Here is a 15,505-nt window from a genome sequence, read left to right as displayed (position 1 = left end):
AAGGTGGTCAGAATGGCTTTCTGAAGTTGAGCAGACAAAGCAGAGGAGGAGAATGTCAGACAGGGAAAGTAGTATGTGTTAACTAAGGCACAGAGTCTTGAGAAATAATGCCCCATTCAAGGCTATAAGTACAGAACTAATTCAGTATAATAAAAACATTGGACGGCCTTTTGAAAAATGATCTGAAGGTTGGGCATAGTGGCTCATGCCTATAATCCCAACACTTTGGGAGGCCAAGGCGGGCAGATCACCTGAGGTCAGGAGTTCGAGACCAGCCTGGTCAACATGACAAAACCCCGTCTCTACTAAAATACAAAAATTAACTGGGCATTGTGGCACACGCTTGTAATCCCAGCTACTCAGGAAACTGAGGCAGGAGAATCACTTGCACCTGGGAGGAGGAGGTTGAACTGAGCTGAGATCATGCCACTACACTCCAGCCTGGACGACAGAGCGAGACTCCTCTTAAAAATAAAAACAAAACCCAAAAACAAAAAATATATATATCCGAAGAGATAAATAAAGAATCAGTACAGAGAGGCTTTTTCTGCCTGCCAGATTGCTTAGATTTGCATCTTGTTGGTGATGAGAAAACAGTATGTTTGTTGCATAAGCTCTGGATGGGAGCAGACTTAGCTCCAACTGTGACTTTGAGACTTACCAGTTATGTAACCTTGTATACCTTACTTGGCATTTCTGGCTCTCAGTACTCTCTTCAGTAAAATGGGGGTAAAAATGCTTAACTATCAGAGTAAGAGTAAAGACTAGAGTTATGTAGCAGTGAAGACTAGAGCTATGTAGTGTGGGACATATTGGAGCTACTCAACAAATGTTAGCATTGTTTCTGAAGCAGAAAGGTAGCATGCTAAGTTTTTCCTTTAAAAATTGCTGCGTTTTCAGCAGGATGGAGCAGGAGACACAGAAGAGCCATAGGGATGCTTTTGATAATCAAGGTGAAAATTATATGGCTCTGAAGTGGAGCAGTGTTGGGCGTGAGTGAATGTGGAGTTGAAGTAAAGAGAGGGGAATACTTTAATTCAACTTTTCTGGTTTAATTTATTCACTTAAAGAGGAATTGCATGAGCAGAAGTAGGTTTGGAGGTAACAATAGTAGCTGCGCGTATACAGCTCTTACTAATTTCAGGAATATAGTGACTACTACAGAAGTATAACTACTGTATGGTCATCAAAAGTAGCATATATGATAACTGCCATCTCTATCTTACAAATAAGGAAAGTGGGATATAGAGAGATACGTTTACTGGCCCAAGGTCTCACAACTGATAAGTGGCAGAGCTGAGACATAAACCTGACAGAAATGTTCCATTTATCATGTCATTAATCATTCTATTGCATAATTACAAAAATCTTACGAAATATGTAGATCAGATGAGGCAATGTTCTGGGTCTTTCTACTAGAATATTGAAAATATTAGTCTTAGTTTCCTCACCTATAAATTGTGATTATAAGGCTAATTGAAAATTTTGTTTCATTTCTAAGATTCCATTAACTTTACGTTAATAATGGTGAAGAAGAAAGTCAGTGATATACAGAGTTAGCAGCAGAGTCTAATTGGGAATACAAATTTTAAAATCCAATTATTTTTCTATATTAAGGGCTAGATGTAATGGGATTTAAAAATTATTATTCAGCTTTGTTTTGTTCACAGAAAATGTTACAGCACATATGCAAGAAAGCATTGCGGTGAGCTTGTTCTTCTCTCCATCTCTGTTCGTCTTCCTTATCCTTGAACCTTTATCTCATTGCATCCAGCCACCTTTTGTACAAAACATCTCCGCACAAAAATAAAAAGGTAGCATAGTTATTTAACTATGAAAGTACTTTTTAAAAGAGCACAGTAAAATAAAATTAAATAAATATCTTGTGAAATATATTATGGAATACAGTTGTACATGGCTACTCCACTACCAATCTGTTCATTAATACCTCTCTCTCTTTTTTACTCTTTGTTATTCATATTTGGGAAGGAAAAATTAAGAATAAGAGGGAAAAGGAGACTGCAGAAAAAAACATGAAGCCAGCTGTAGGAGAAAAAGCTAAGAGACAAAAGAGAAAACAGAAACTAACAAAGTAGAAAAGAAGAAGAAAATGAATCAGAAATAATGAAAATACAGAGGGAGTGACAAAAGGAATGCTGATTTATGAGAAACTGTATGCCACATTAAATTAAAATCCTTAAACAAGAAAATACACACAGTTTTAAAGGTTTCTTTTAAAAAAAAAATATGTGGTTATGTGGTTATTTTATCTACCGGCTTTTGATGTTAAGAATTTTAATACCATTTCTTGAGCACCGCGTATTCTGTACCATTTGTACATGAGTAATTAATGAAAGTGCTGTTGTTGCCATCTTAGTATTCATCTAAGTGTATACAAGATTATTATGCAAATAAGATGTAAATGAATCAATTCTGACTTAAGAGACTCTAGGTGACTCAGGGCTATCAAATTCACCAAGGGCAGGCAGTTAGGAAACATGAAAGCAGCAGTAACTACTGAATGTGTTATTAAAGAGACTGGCGTGATGGTGATTTGATTGGCCTGGATTCTGTTCAAGGAGGGGCTCTTTTCCAGATGTAATGCTGGCTGTAATGTTACCTAAACCTATAGTTAATTTATCTTCTTCCATCAAGATCCAAATCACACATAATATAATTGCCTTTGTAAGTACACTATTCATCATGACTAATGATGCAAAGATGAACTGGATGGCCAAAGGTCTGATACACTTATCTTTTACAGAATAAAAGAAAAGAACATCTCATTTTTTCATAATATACAAGTCTCCAAAAGGTAGAAATACTTTGAATTCTTTAACTAGTTGGGTTTTAATCAGTATACCCTGGCCATTTCTAATTTTAAAAATACATTGAATTTCAGCAAAATATACCAATTCAAAAATATTTTTTCTACAGGAGAATGTTGGAAGTGATGGTTAGGCCAGCCCCAGTATGCCTAATTCCTTGTGCCCTCATGTATTATGGAACACTTTTTATGTGTCAGGCGGTAATTTATGTTCTTGGAATACAAATATGACAATGAACAACAGGGGTGAGTCCTTGCCCACACAGAACAATAAATGAACAAACAAAAAAGTAAATAAGCCCGGGTGCAGTGGCTCACACCTGTAATCCTAGCACTCTGGAAGGCCGAGGCAGGCAGATCACGAGGTCAAGAGATCGAGACCATCCTGCCCAACATTGTGAAACCCCATCTCTACTACAAATACAAAAATGAGCTGGGCGTGGTGGCGTGCACCTGTAGTCCCAGCTACTTGGGAGGCTGAGGCAGGAGAATTGCTTGAATCTGGGAGGCAGAGGCTGCAGTGAGCTGAGATCGCGCCACTGAACTCCAGCCTGGCGACAGAGCAAGACTCCGTCAAAAAAACAAAAAACAACAACAACAACAACAACAACAACAAAAAACAAGTAAATACACAGCCTTGCCTTAGTTGCTATGAAAACATATATATGCTCGACAAGGAGGAGGTGAAGTAACAGGAAATAGTTTCAGGTAGGTATCCCACTCTAGGTTCTGTGACATACTAAGCAGGTGCTGAGACAGAGTTCGGAGTTCAAAATTTTTATTTGTTTTTAATGCTGTGAAGTAAAAGGAAAAGAAGAAAAAATGAATAGTGGAAGGAGTCAAGCTGTGATGCAGGCAAGACACACCTTCTGAGAACCCACTGTGGAGCTCTGGAGCAGGTATTGCTCATTAATGCCCCTGTGGCTCATTAATGCCCCTGTGGGTTGAAAATTATCAGTCCTTTTTATCTCCGCCTCACTCAGTGGATGAATGTAGACTGCTATAGGAAGGGCATGACTTTGAATGGGCCATTTCTGCAAAGGAGGCAAACCTTGAAGTTGCTGACAGACCAAGGTTTTCCGCTGATTGTACTTCCAACAGCTCAGCAGCATGTTCTTCCCTGGAATGGGATCTCGGTGGCACAGTTTTATGTCTACCACAATAGGATCACCAGGGAATGCTTTTTTCTGAACAGAAACCTGAATGAAATACAGAAATAAACTTTGCTAACATATAAAAATATATAGCTACACTCTAGACTCTAAAAAAGCTTTTAATAATCTATTTTACCATTCTTTAATTGTATTAAGCAACAACTTTTTTTATAATAATATCTGAAGGAAATGAGAGATAGGCAGTGAATAAAGAGATCAGGAAAGGGGTTCTGGGAGCCTGGGAAGTGATGAGAAGGACAGAAGTACAAGAAAGAGGAGAGAGGATAAGAGTGTATTGGACACAATGATCAAAATATCCATTGAGCCAACATTTCCTAATAATTGAAGGTGCCTCGTGGCGAAGACAGCCAGGTGGCCATGTTTAGTACTAGGCCACCCTAAACCCACCTTGGCATAGCTGTTTGGAGCCAGCACAGATACTTCACCCGGGGAAAACTAGCTCACACAGGCTGGACAGCACGTATGACTTGGCATGTCATAGAACTATAGCATTTTTTTTTAATTCAAAGAAAACAAACCAAAACACTACTTATTTGCAAAAATCTTTGTTGATTTATTCTATCTTACTTGATGTGCATTATTTAACTTCACAGTGAGGTGAAAAAATTCAGCCAAACTACTCATAAATGTGAGAATATAATTTCATATAATTCACTATTTTCATATAAACCTAAGTAATCTACTATAAGCAATGAAAGGGAAGAGTAGTTGAAGCATTTTAAAGAAAAGAAGAGACACTAAGAACACCAAAAGCGACAACCAGCAATATTTAAGAATAAAAATATCTGTACAAATCTACTTTCTAGATGAGCAGTTTTTGAATGTGTTTTAGAACATGCATAGGTAAGCCTATACATTTCAAATTATATATTCACAGACAAATCATTTTTCTAGGATCTTAGAATTTGACAAGATAGAAAAACAAAAGGAAACAGCAGTATATTATAACAAATATCTAGTAATATAAACCTCAGGCTGCTTCACAGCCCACCATTATCCTTAATTATGTCAACAGTTAATAAGAAAAGTATTTTATTTGCAATATTACATGTCTGTGGGAAAGTCATAAAGCTGATGGAGACCTACCAAGAGCAATAGCCCTGCCCAGAATTCACAGATGACAGAATAATAAAGGATGCTGAATTTCATTAGGTGCCTGATATTTAGTAAGCGACACAATTATCATTCATTTTCTTTCCATCAATATTTATCAAAGGAGAAAAAAAGTTGATATTTTACTATTTCCAAAGATCTATTTCCTAAGCAATTAGCCTTTTTAAAATAACCAATTAAATTTGTTTTTTTAAAAAAAACAAAAAACAAAAAAAGCACAAAAATGTGGTGTTGAATTTTTACTTATGTCTTTTTTTGTATACAGTAATTAATGATAACAAAATGTTTAAGTTATACCCAAAGGGAGTTATGCTTGAAAAGTATAAGACAATTTACTTTACTTAGGTAACACCCGTATTTGAGCTGGGTTATATGAGAATTTTAAAAATATAACTTTTTTCCTCAATACATTAGGGTATAAACAATTAAAAGATGAAAGTCAGAGACATTTTCAAAAGTACGTTGAGCTTGGTTTAGCTGCTGAAGGGTAGCAGATATACAGACACGAAGTCTTCAATATTTATTTTGATATTGTCTGGGAACATCTACTGAGCATGGCAGCCCACTGTCTTTAGATCTGGCTTCAATCTTTAGCAGTGCAGAAAAGGCAGGAAAAGACTAGGCTAGAAGTGGGCTGGCATTGACAGAACTGACCGTCTCAACTCTTAGTCCAAGTCCAGTGTCAAAATATATGACAATATGTAGAACAACCCAGACAAAAAGTTACCAAGTAGGTGAAGTCCCATGATAAAGTATGAGAGTATCTCAGTGGGTGCCTGAGAAAGTGAGGGCTGCAATGGTTGAGGTGATACTTAGGTAATCATGTCAGCAGAAAGGTCCTTATCACTGTGCCACAATCCCACTCACTAGCAAGTTCTCCTCAGACCTATCTGTGGTTATAGGTGTGAGGAAATCTACTGAAATAAAAGCTTGGGAGAGGAAGCATAGATCAAGCATAATTATGTGATATGAGGCACCAGGTGTGAGCTCCTCTCTGGGACTAGGAAGAAAAACAATTGGTCTGACTATGTGAACTATCTTCAAACGTACTCAGTACTTCCCTATGTCAAATCAAACAATGCTTTTTATTTGGTCATAACTTATCTCTCTTTTTTCTTCCCTTCAAAATATCTCATTTAATGAAACTGAATTAACCCTAATTTTTACTCACCAATATCAACAGTACCCAGATAACTCTCAGATCAAATGGTTTCATTTCAGTCCTCACCCTGAAACATATATCCCTGTAGAATACTTCCACTTTTTTGGAATCAGCTCTCACTTCTTTTCCTTCTTTCTCTCCCTTAAATCCTGGGAAAGGGCAGGAAAGAGGAAGAGAACTGCAAGATGGGTAGATTTTTTACAATCCATCCCAAGAGGGAGAAAAGAGGAGCTCTGAGGTTACATGAAAGCCAGGTTTTGAGAATTATCTAGACTCGTCATTGTATTTAGCGGACTAAAACTATTCTTGAAAATAAAAAAAAAATGACCACAGTCATTTTTATAATAAGGAATTATGTAGAGAAGGATCTGTTGAAGATGTTATACTAGTGGTTAGGAAATAGCTCTTTGTGAGAGTTTTAAAGGGCAGTGAAAAGAAAGGATCAAGCTATTTTCTGCTTATGAGTAATGAAGTCTAGGATTTTGACATGGATAATTATACTAATGAGTATCAACATGTTATCTTCAGCCCCCAACTCATTTAAGACTCACACTTCCAGTTTCTATTGAGTATCTTCACTTGTTAGTCAGGCACCAGGTTATTTTCAGGCATCTTAACCAAGCATACTCAAACCAAATTTGTACCTATCAAACATGTTTATTTTCCTATATTCTTTCTCAGTAATAAGGACATTATAATTCATCCAGCCTAACATGTTAGACATCTCAAATCAATTCTGACTTCTACTTCTCTCATGGGTCTGACATTTAATTCTTCAAGTACTTTGTCCTGTCTCCTGAAAAAATTTCACTTCTTTTCTTTGTATTTCTTCATGTCCAATCCATTGACTAAATTCTAACCATCAAAATCTTTTGTCTAGACTTTTGAAATACTCCTTTATCCATCTTACTGTCTCCAATGTCATATTTTAGCTGCTCTCCCGAACTACCTCCAGTTTCTCATTTGTAAAACAAATATGATTACTGCATCTTCCTTTGTCTATGCACACTGCACATGATCTTTCCTCAAATAGAATCATATCTTCTGCTAGAGAACTTTCAGGATCATTCAAGAATAACTCATCAGTTTCTGTGTCATAGCAGGATAAGTTCCCAACTCTTTTTCTTGATCCCATCACTTTGCACGAACATGAATTACAACATGAATCACTATGAATTGTGATTATGCATTATTACTTCCCTCCTCCCTCCAGAGGCTGAGTGCCTTAAGTGTAGGGGCATTTTTCAGTCATTTTTTATTGTTCAAATGCCTGGTTGTTGGATGAATTATCCCAATGATGGGCTACCATATGTGATGCTAGACATTTGACTCAAACTAGGGTTAAATCCTAGGAATTAAAGGTAAAGCTGACCCTTTAGTTTTGAGCCCAATATCAAAATATAATCCTCGATAGAAATGGATGTATGAGGTAGGTGAGGGAGATGAGGGAGTCAAAGGCTGGAAACCAGACTTCGTAAGTACTAGGATTCAGCAAAGCTAAAAGCCATTCATGCATTTCAGTCTTGTTTCTCTTCTTTCAATATTTTATCCCTGTGGTTACTTAGAACTAGAGTTATTTGTTTAACACATTGTTAAGATATCATCATAATTCACTATTTTTTGTTTGATTGTTCAAACATCCTTACAGTTTTTTAATAGAAGTCATTTGCATTATAACATTGTTGCTCTGCTTTAGTACTTACTCAATTCTTCAGATTGTTGAAGAATGAAGTATTACATGAATGTTCAATAAGATTAAACAGTCAGTATGGACTGAGGAGCTGAACACATCTATGTTTAGAAATTGAATGAGGACTGCATCAAGAGAAGATTGTCTACAAAATGCAATGATTCTGCTTATTATTGGAACACAAATGTATTTGCTTTTTATAACTCTTATAGCCTTCTTTTACAATATCTACATGAGAAAAGCTTATTTACTAGAGCTGTCAACTAGAATGAAGTATTGTATTTGGAGGAGAGAAAGTGAGAGAAAAAGATAGCATGTGGTTATCTATGTATCTATATCTATTTATGTGTCTTATACATAAGAAGCTTTAGTGAATATATGGATCCCTGTGTGTTAGTCCATTTTCATACTGCTATAAAGATACTACTGACTGGGTGCAGTGACTCACGCCTATAATCCCAGCACTTTGGGAGGCAGAGGCAGATGGATCACCTAAGGTCAGGAGTTTGAGAGCAGCCTGACCAACATGGTGAAACCCCATCTCTACTGAAAATACAAAAATTAGTGGGGCATGGTGGCATGTGCTTGTAGTCCCAGCTACTCAGAAGGTTGAGACAGCAGAATTGTTTGAACCCAGGAGGCAGAGGTTGCAGTGAGCCAAGATCATGCCACTGCACTCCAGCCTGGGTAACAGAGCGAGACTCTGTCTCAAGAAAAAAAAAAAAAAAAAAAGATACTACCTATGACTGGGTGATGTATAAAGGAAAGAGATTTAATCAACTCACAGTTCTGCATGGCTGGGGGGGCCTCAGGAAATTTACGATGAAGGTGAAGGGGAAGCAAGGCACATCTTCAAAAGACGGCAGGAGAGAGAGAGCACAGGGGAAACTGCCACTTTTAAACCATCATAGGGGAGATGGCCCCCACGAGCCAATCACCTCCCACTAGGTCCCTCCCTGGACGTGTGGAGATTACAGTTCAAGATGAGATTTGGGTGGGGACATAGCCAAACCATAGCACCTTGATTAAACAATTAGCCCCCAAACTAGGGATCATGTAGCAATATAATTTCGGATGTATGATTAACTAATCATCTCTAAGAATTTTTGTCATAATTTAGAAATTTCTTTTTTATGGTAAAAATTCAACATGTATTTGTGATTTTAAAACAACCTCTCAGTAGATTATGAATAAAAGGAAAATATCTTTATTTTTTATTTTTATTTATTTATTTAAGGCAGGGTATCCCTCTGTCATGTGACAGGATCATGGCTCACTATACCCATAACTTCCCGGGATCAAGCAAGTCTCCTGCTCAGCTTCTGGAGTAGCTGGGGCTACAGGCATGTGCTAAGTTTTGAATTCTTTTTGTAAAGACAAGGTTTCACTATGTTGCCCAGGCTGGTCTTGAACTGCTGGGCTCAAGCAGTCTGCCTGCCTCAGCCTCCCACAGGCATGAGCCACTGTGCCTGGCCCAAAATTTCTTAGTTTTTTTCTTAGAATTTTTATATTGACAAATGAAACTGTTTAAATTGACAAATGAAACAACAAGTTATTTTGAAGTCTATATACACTGTGGAAAGACTTAAGTATAGCTAACTAGCATGTATTACCTCTCATAATTAAGATTTTTGTGATGCAAAGACTTTATATCCACTCTCAGCATTTTTCAAGAGTATAATTTATTGTTAGCTATGGTCACCATGTTGTACGATAGCTCTCTTGAATTGAATCCTTTTTCCTAACTGAAATTTTGTATCCTTTGACCAGCTTCTCTCCCCTGCCCCCACCAACCACCCCAACTCCTGGTAACTATCATTCTACTCTCCAATCTATACTAATGTCCTAATAGATAGGATATCTCCAAATGACATATGATGGCAACAGCGATTGATGCATGGAGCAAAATGCAGGGCACTCTACCTTGAAAAATGATACTGTTTTAAATTATAGTAGCAACTGCAATGCTGTAGATGTAGGGTTAGTTAACAATTGTAACCTAAACAGATATATATCCTTAACACCAATAATTTCACTTCTACACATTAACCATTTGAGAAAAGAGATTCTGTCTCCATGTCTCCCAAAATGCCTAGCACAGTAGTAAAAAAGATAAATATGTAATGACTGGTTATCTGTTAAAATTATGTAAAATTTTTGAGGAGGCACAAACAAGAACCTACTTCTTTCTTGGGTATTGCAATTTTCTCTTCCCTCCATTTTCTATTACTGTAAACATAGTCATCTTTATTACTTATTTAGAATATGTGACTGTTATGTTATCATTGCACAGACCTTTTCCTTATTATCAATCTTCTTTTGAAGCATTACATGGAAGAACAGGAATAGTCTGAGCTTCACAGTTCAAGATTTCAACAATCAGTTCTGTTTGCCTGATTTACAGGATGAAGGTGACAATAAGAGAAAGTGATCATAATAGTCAATGTTTAATACATATTTAATATATATAGTATATATTTAGATTTAACAACTGGTTAAATCTATTAGCTGTATATCACCTAACCATTTCTATTCCTTCCTTTCACTCTTCATTTCCTATTCTTTCTTAATTCCAATTTTCCTACAACACACACACACATATACACACATACACACATGCACCCACTATCCACAAGACCATCACGCCTGGGGATTTTGGACATACAGAGCCTAATAAAATTCAGCAACAAAGATGATTCAAATTCATAACTTAAAAATTATCAGGTACAGAAATATATGAGCTGAGATGAAGAAAAGCTAAAATATTGTGAGAAGTGGAATATCTTTCACAAAAGACCTTCTAGGAAGATCATATGGTACTGTTCTGCAAATCTTTCCTTTTACAATATTGAATGTTTTAATGTGAGCTTTACTGATTCAGTTTCAAATCTTATCACTAATCCTGCCCTTAAGCAAAGCTGTAAAGATGGTGAAATTAATTTTTGACATTTCCTATTCTGCATTCAGTGATCTTCTCCTTCCTTTAAGGGTCTAACAACCTCCTACCACTTTCTGCTTTTGCCCATTACAACCCAGATTTTCACCTTTTGCACCTGGAGCAGGCCTGGCCTTCCACAATGTTCTATGGGCTATGAAATTCAGTTTCCGCTATTATCGGTGTGTTCTATTATTTCATGTATTTTCTAATAGCCTTAAAGGTTACTTTGAATAGGCCTGGAATTTCTAACACTATTAAATACTATAGCAGGCATATAGTATTACCAAGGAAAGTAAAGCAAGACATGGAACAAACCTGAATGATGAAAACTGAGATAAACTGGAGGCAGGGACTATGTCCATAATAGACATCCATTATTCAACGGTAGCCGAATGTTATCATGTGGGAATGAAGGCCTAGTGTTGCAAGATTTTAGATTTTTCAAGAGGAACCAGAAATGTGGATCTTCATATAAAAATTTCAATATTCATAAAGCACCATAAAAGTGAAAAAAAAACTTATAAATCAGAATTTAGACTATGTTGACATTAACTTGCTACCTCTGTGATAAGCAATTTTAGAATAAGATTTTATTCTTGTTTAATTCTTCTTTTCAGAGATACTTAGTGTAGTAGGAGAATCCAACCCTTAAAAATAGGTCAGGTATGGTGTCTCACACCTATAATCCTAGCACTTTGTGAGGACAAGGTAGGTGGATTGCTTGAGCCTAGGAGTTTGAAAGCAGCCTGGGCAACAGAATGAGATCCTATCTCTACAAAAAATACAGAAATTACCCAGCTGTAGTGGCCTGCACTAGTAGTCCCAGCTATTTAGGACGCTGAAGTGGGAGAACACTTGAGCCAAGAAGGTCAAGGCTGCAGTGAGCCATGATCATGCTACTGCACTCCAGGCTGGGCAAGAGAGCAAGACCCTGCCTCAAATAATAATAATAGTAGTAATAATAACAATTTTGTGATGGGTGATAAAAATCAGGGGCAAAATGTCATGGGAGCACAGAGATGGGAGAGGCGACTTTCACAAGCCTAGAATGTTCTCAAGGAGTATGTCCCAGAGAATATGAATCTCAAATGAAAGTAGGCCTTTACCAGAGAGAAAGAAAACAAAGGGTATTCCAGAGAGTTGTGTGCGGGAAGATGCAGACGTAAGAAACAGCAGCATTTACTTGGGGAAAAAATAGTTTAGGTTCTGTTCCCAGATAAGTGGAATTATATCAGATACAGTTTTTGAGGAGAGGCTATTTGGGGTAGGAGGACCCCTTGAGTTCTTATTAATAGCTTTAAAATGTGAAAACATCTTACTGCACATTCGGCACATGTACCCCAGAACTTAAAGTATAATAAAAAAAAAAATTAAAGAAAAAAAAAAAGAATGTGAACACACCTCTATTTCTCTCTCCAGGTAATTTTAACATGACCTTGCTACTCCCTTGGATGAAAGAATCATCACAAAGTTTTACAACAAATTTTATGGTTATGGAAGTTTTGTATTTACATTTGGAAGATGACGTTTGCCAGTAGCAGATATTTTAATTAAAAATATTTTCCTTACTATTCCAACATTTCTAATGTTTTAAAAAGTACATTTATCTTACAGGTTCATATGAGATAATTGAAAACATGGTGATCTCAGACACAGCAGCACACATGTGAGGAAATGTAGTAAAGTCAGTCACATTGGAATACCTTCAAAATCTTCAGTAAAATATGGTTGACGTTGACGAATGATTCATTCTCCCTATGGAGCTGTCCTCAGAGGCTAAAAATAGCTATAAATAGGATAATCCAGATAAAATCATGTTGTATCATGTGTCATATCAAGAGTAATATATACAAGTGGAAAATATTGTGAAAATAGTAGAGGTGGAGGACACATATGTTAATAAACGGGTTTAGAGATAAAAGCATAGATAAATAAATATGGCATAGGTATTTTGAGCCAGACTTTTCAATGATCATAACATATTCTATATTTATATATTCATGTATTTTTGCATGTATACGAACTATTCACATTCCAAGAAGCTGTTGCAAAATTGTACAAAAATGTCACTAAGAAAAACAAGATTTATCAGGTAATTGAAGTGTTTGCCATTACTTTTAATTACTTTTAAGGGTGAACACGTCAGTCACTCTTGCACCAACTTTTAATTACTTTTAATGGCGAACACCGCAATCCCTTTTGCACTAACCTAATATGTGGCCTCAGGTAATATGCCTGTAATTAGCTTGTTGGTTTTATTTGAAACAACTATTGTGTAGCAATTGGAAAGTCGTTAGCAGGACTCTTTTGTCACATTCATTTTATGCAGAATAACCTTGAGTCTACTCTGTTATATACCTATTTGCAAGAAAAGTCAGTTTAGTTCATCTGTCTCTTTTCCCATGTTCCCCCACCATGTTCTTATTTCATGAATGTATTTTGAGTGTGTTTACTTAGCCTGTAGATTTCTATTTTTTGTGGATTTTTTTTCATGGCATTTTCAGCTGATATGTTGATTAAATTTATTCATATTCTTAACCTAATCCAAGCATGCTGATCAATATTTCTGAACAGAATTGAGTGTGAAACACCAGATAAGAGGAGTAAATGCACACTCATTGATGTTTCTTTGCAGTGAAAATTATTTTAAGATGTAGAATGATTTGTGTATGCAGATGTGTGTCTCGTGAGATATGATGATATAATCAATATGTTCCATTGAGGACAAAGTCATAAGGCTAAATGGTTTCAGCTGGGCTGTAAAGGAAAGCAAGTGAGAGTATCATTATTTTGAGGAAAATGCATGTGAGTTTATCTAGATAATGACAGTTTGTACTGTAGCAACATTCCTAGATGAAATCTCTGTATACCAGAGGTTTCCTCTAAAGCTTCATCTTTACTTATGTAATTAGGTGAGGGTGAGGCAAGTGTTAGGTGGGCCACTAGAAAGAAACTTCTGTGAGATTCTTCATTATGCTTCTATTAGTCTAGAATTGTCACACTTGTTGAGTTCCATAGTTTTTATTTATTCATAAATGTCAAGAACAGGAAAAACCAAGCCAGATTCATAGAGCTTAACAAGGAAGAAGATAAAACAGCAAAAGTTGAAAATGAAATGTAGATGATGACACATAAAATTAAGGCATCATTGATTCATTTTTCAAATAATTTTTAAAAAGTCTTTCTTTTGTGAAAATCCAAAGAAAAAGTTCCTGGATATAGCGGGGGAAAGAAAATGGCATTTTCTTGATATCCTTCATCTCAGCCAAGAAAAAAATCTTATGTTAAAAATGAGTGGTTGCGTTAAAAACTTTCTTTTTCTGAGAGTCTTTAACATTATCAGAATAAATTATCATTCTGTATCAAATTCAAACGAAATTTATCTGGAACACTTAATGTAGGCGATATGGCTTGGCTCTGTGTCCCTGTGCAAATCTCATGTTGAATTGTAACTCCCAGTGTTGGGAAGGAACCTGGTGGGAGGTGATTGGGTCATGGGGGTGGATTTCCCCCATGCTGTTCTCATGATAGTGAGTTCTTACAAGATCTGATGGTTTAAAAGTATGTGGCACTTTCTCTCTCTCTCTCTCTCTCTCTCTCTCTCTCTCTCTCTGTCTGTCTAGCATGTGAAGAAGGTGCTTGTTTCCCCTTTACCTTCCATCATGATTCTAAGTTTCCTGAGATCTCGCAATCATGCTTCCTGTTAAGCCTTTGGAGCTGTGAATCAAGTAAACTTCTCTTCTTCGTAAATTACCCAGTCTCAGGTAATTCTTTATAGCAGTCTGAGAATGAACTAATACAGTAGGACTATCACTTTAAAATATGTAAGACACAGAGAATAATGTAGTTTGAACTAACTTTTGCAGATGTGAGGTGTTCTTTCCTCTTTTAATTACTAGACAAAACATTTGAATGAATCTTAGATGTATTCAGATGGATGAAATCACTTTTCTACCAATCTATCCCCAAGGCCATCATGAACTACCAGTTAGGAAAATCATATTCTGTGCATTTCTATTCTTTTAGCTTTTTCATTCTATAATTTATACTCTATTCCAGTGTTTATAGCTTTTTGGGTTGTGTATATTTTGGGGGCAATATTACTTACGGATAAGAAAATGGAGGCAAGAGGACTTTATCGATTATTCTTATTTTAAAGTGCAAGTTGCATTGTAAACAGATCTCAAAGTGCTGTGTGAAGTAGATTGGAGTCACAAGTAGTACTATTAAAACTTATGAATAGCCTAATGTTGTAGCTGCAGTTGAAACTTGAACAAGTAATTGTGAATGTGATATAAAATGAGACTGATCAGCCAATAACCACAGAATCACTGTTTTAAGTTCAAGGTCAAAGTCACTTCAGACATGTAGCACAATCTTTTTGAACAGACTTGAGTGTGTAATAAGTGGAATAAATGTTTACCTAATAATTTACCTCTGCAATATAAGTTATTCTAAGGTATGAAATGTTCCTTGAGCATTTTCGTGTTCTCTGAGGTTGTGATGGAATAACTTATTCATTCTGTTGAAGATCAATTGCTAAAGCTGCATAATTTCAGCTAGAAATGAAGGAAAGGAAGAAGCAATTGCATCATGCTTA

At 36.2% G+C, this 15,505-nt stretch overlaps 1 long non-coding RNA gene across 1 annotated transcript in view; it reads right to left on the bottom strand.

The window, feature by feature from the left end:
• Positions 1–3,591: 3,591 nt before the first annotated feature.
• The window catches only part of LOC112424819 (uncharacterized), a 58,784-nt gene continuing 46,870 nt past the window's right edge, over positions 3,592–15,505 (bottom strand). Inside the window, exons 4-5 of the long non-coding RNA XR_003015752.2 lie at positions 12,518–12,691; positions 3,592–4,026 (exon numbers count right to left, since the gene is read on the bottom strand). This is a non-coding gene — a long non-coding RNA (uncharacterized lncRNA). The remainder of the gene's footprint in view (positions 4,027–12,517; positions 12,692–15,505) is intronic.

The sequence above is a fragment of the Macaca nemestrina genome, chromosome 6 (genome assembly GCF_043159975.1).
Source record: "Macaca nemestrina isolate mMacNem1 chromosome 6, mMacNem.hap1, whole genome shotgun sequence".
NCBI classification, from domain to species: domain Eukaryota; kingdom Metazoa; phylum Chordata; class Mammalia; order Primates; family Cercopithecidae; genus Macaca; species Macaca nemestrina.
This window is presented reverse-complemented; position numbering and strand designations above follow the sequence as displayed.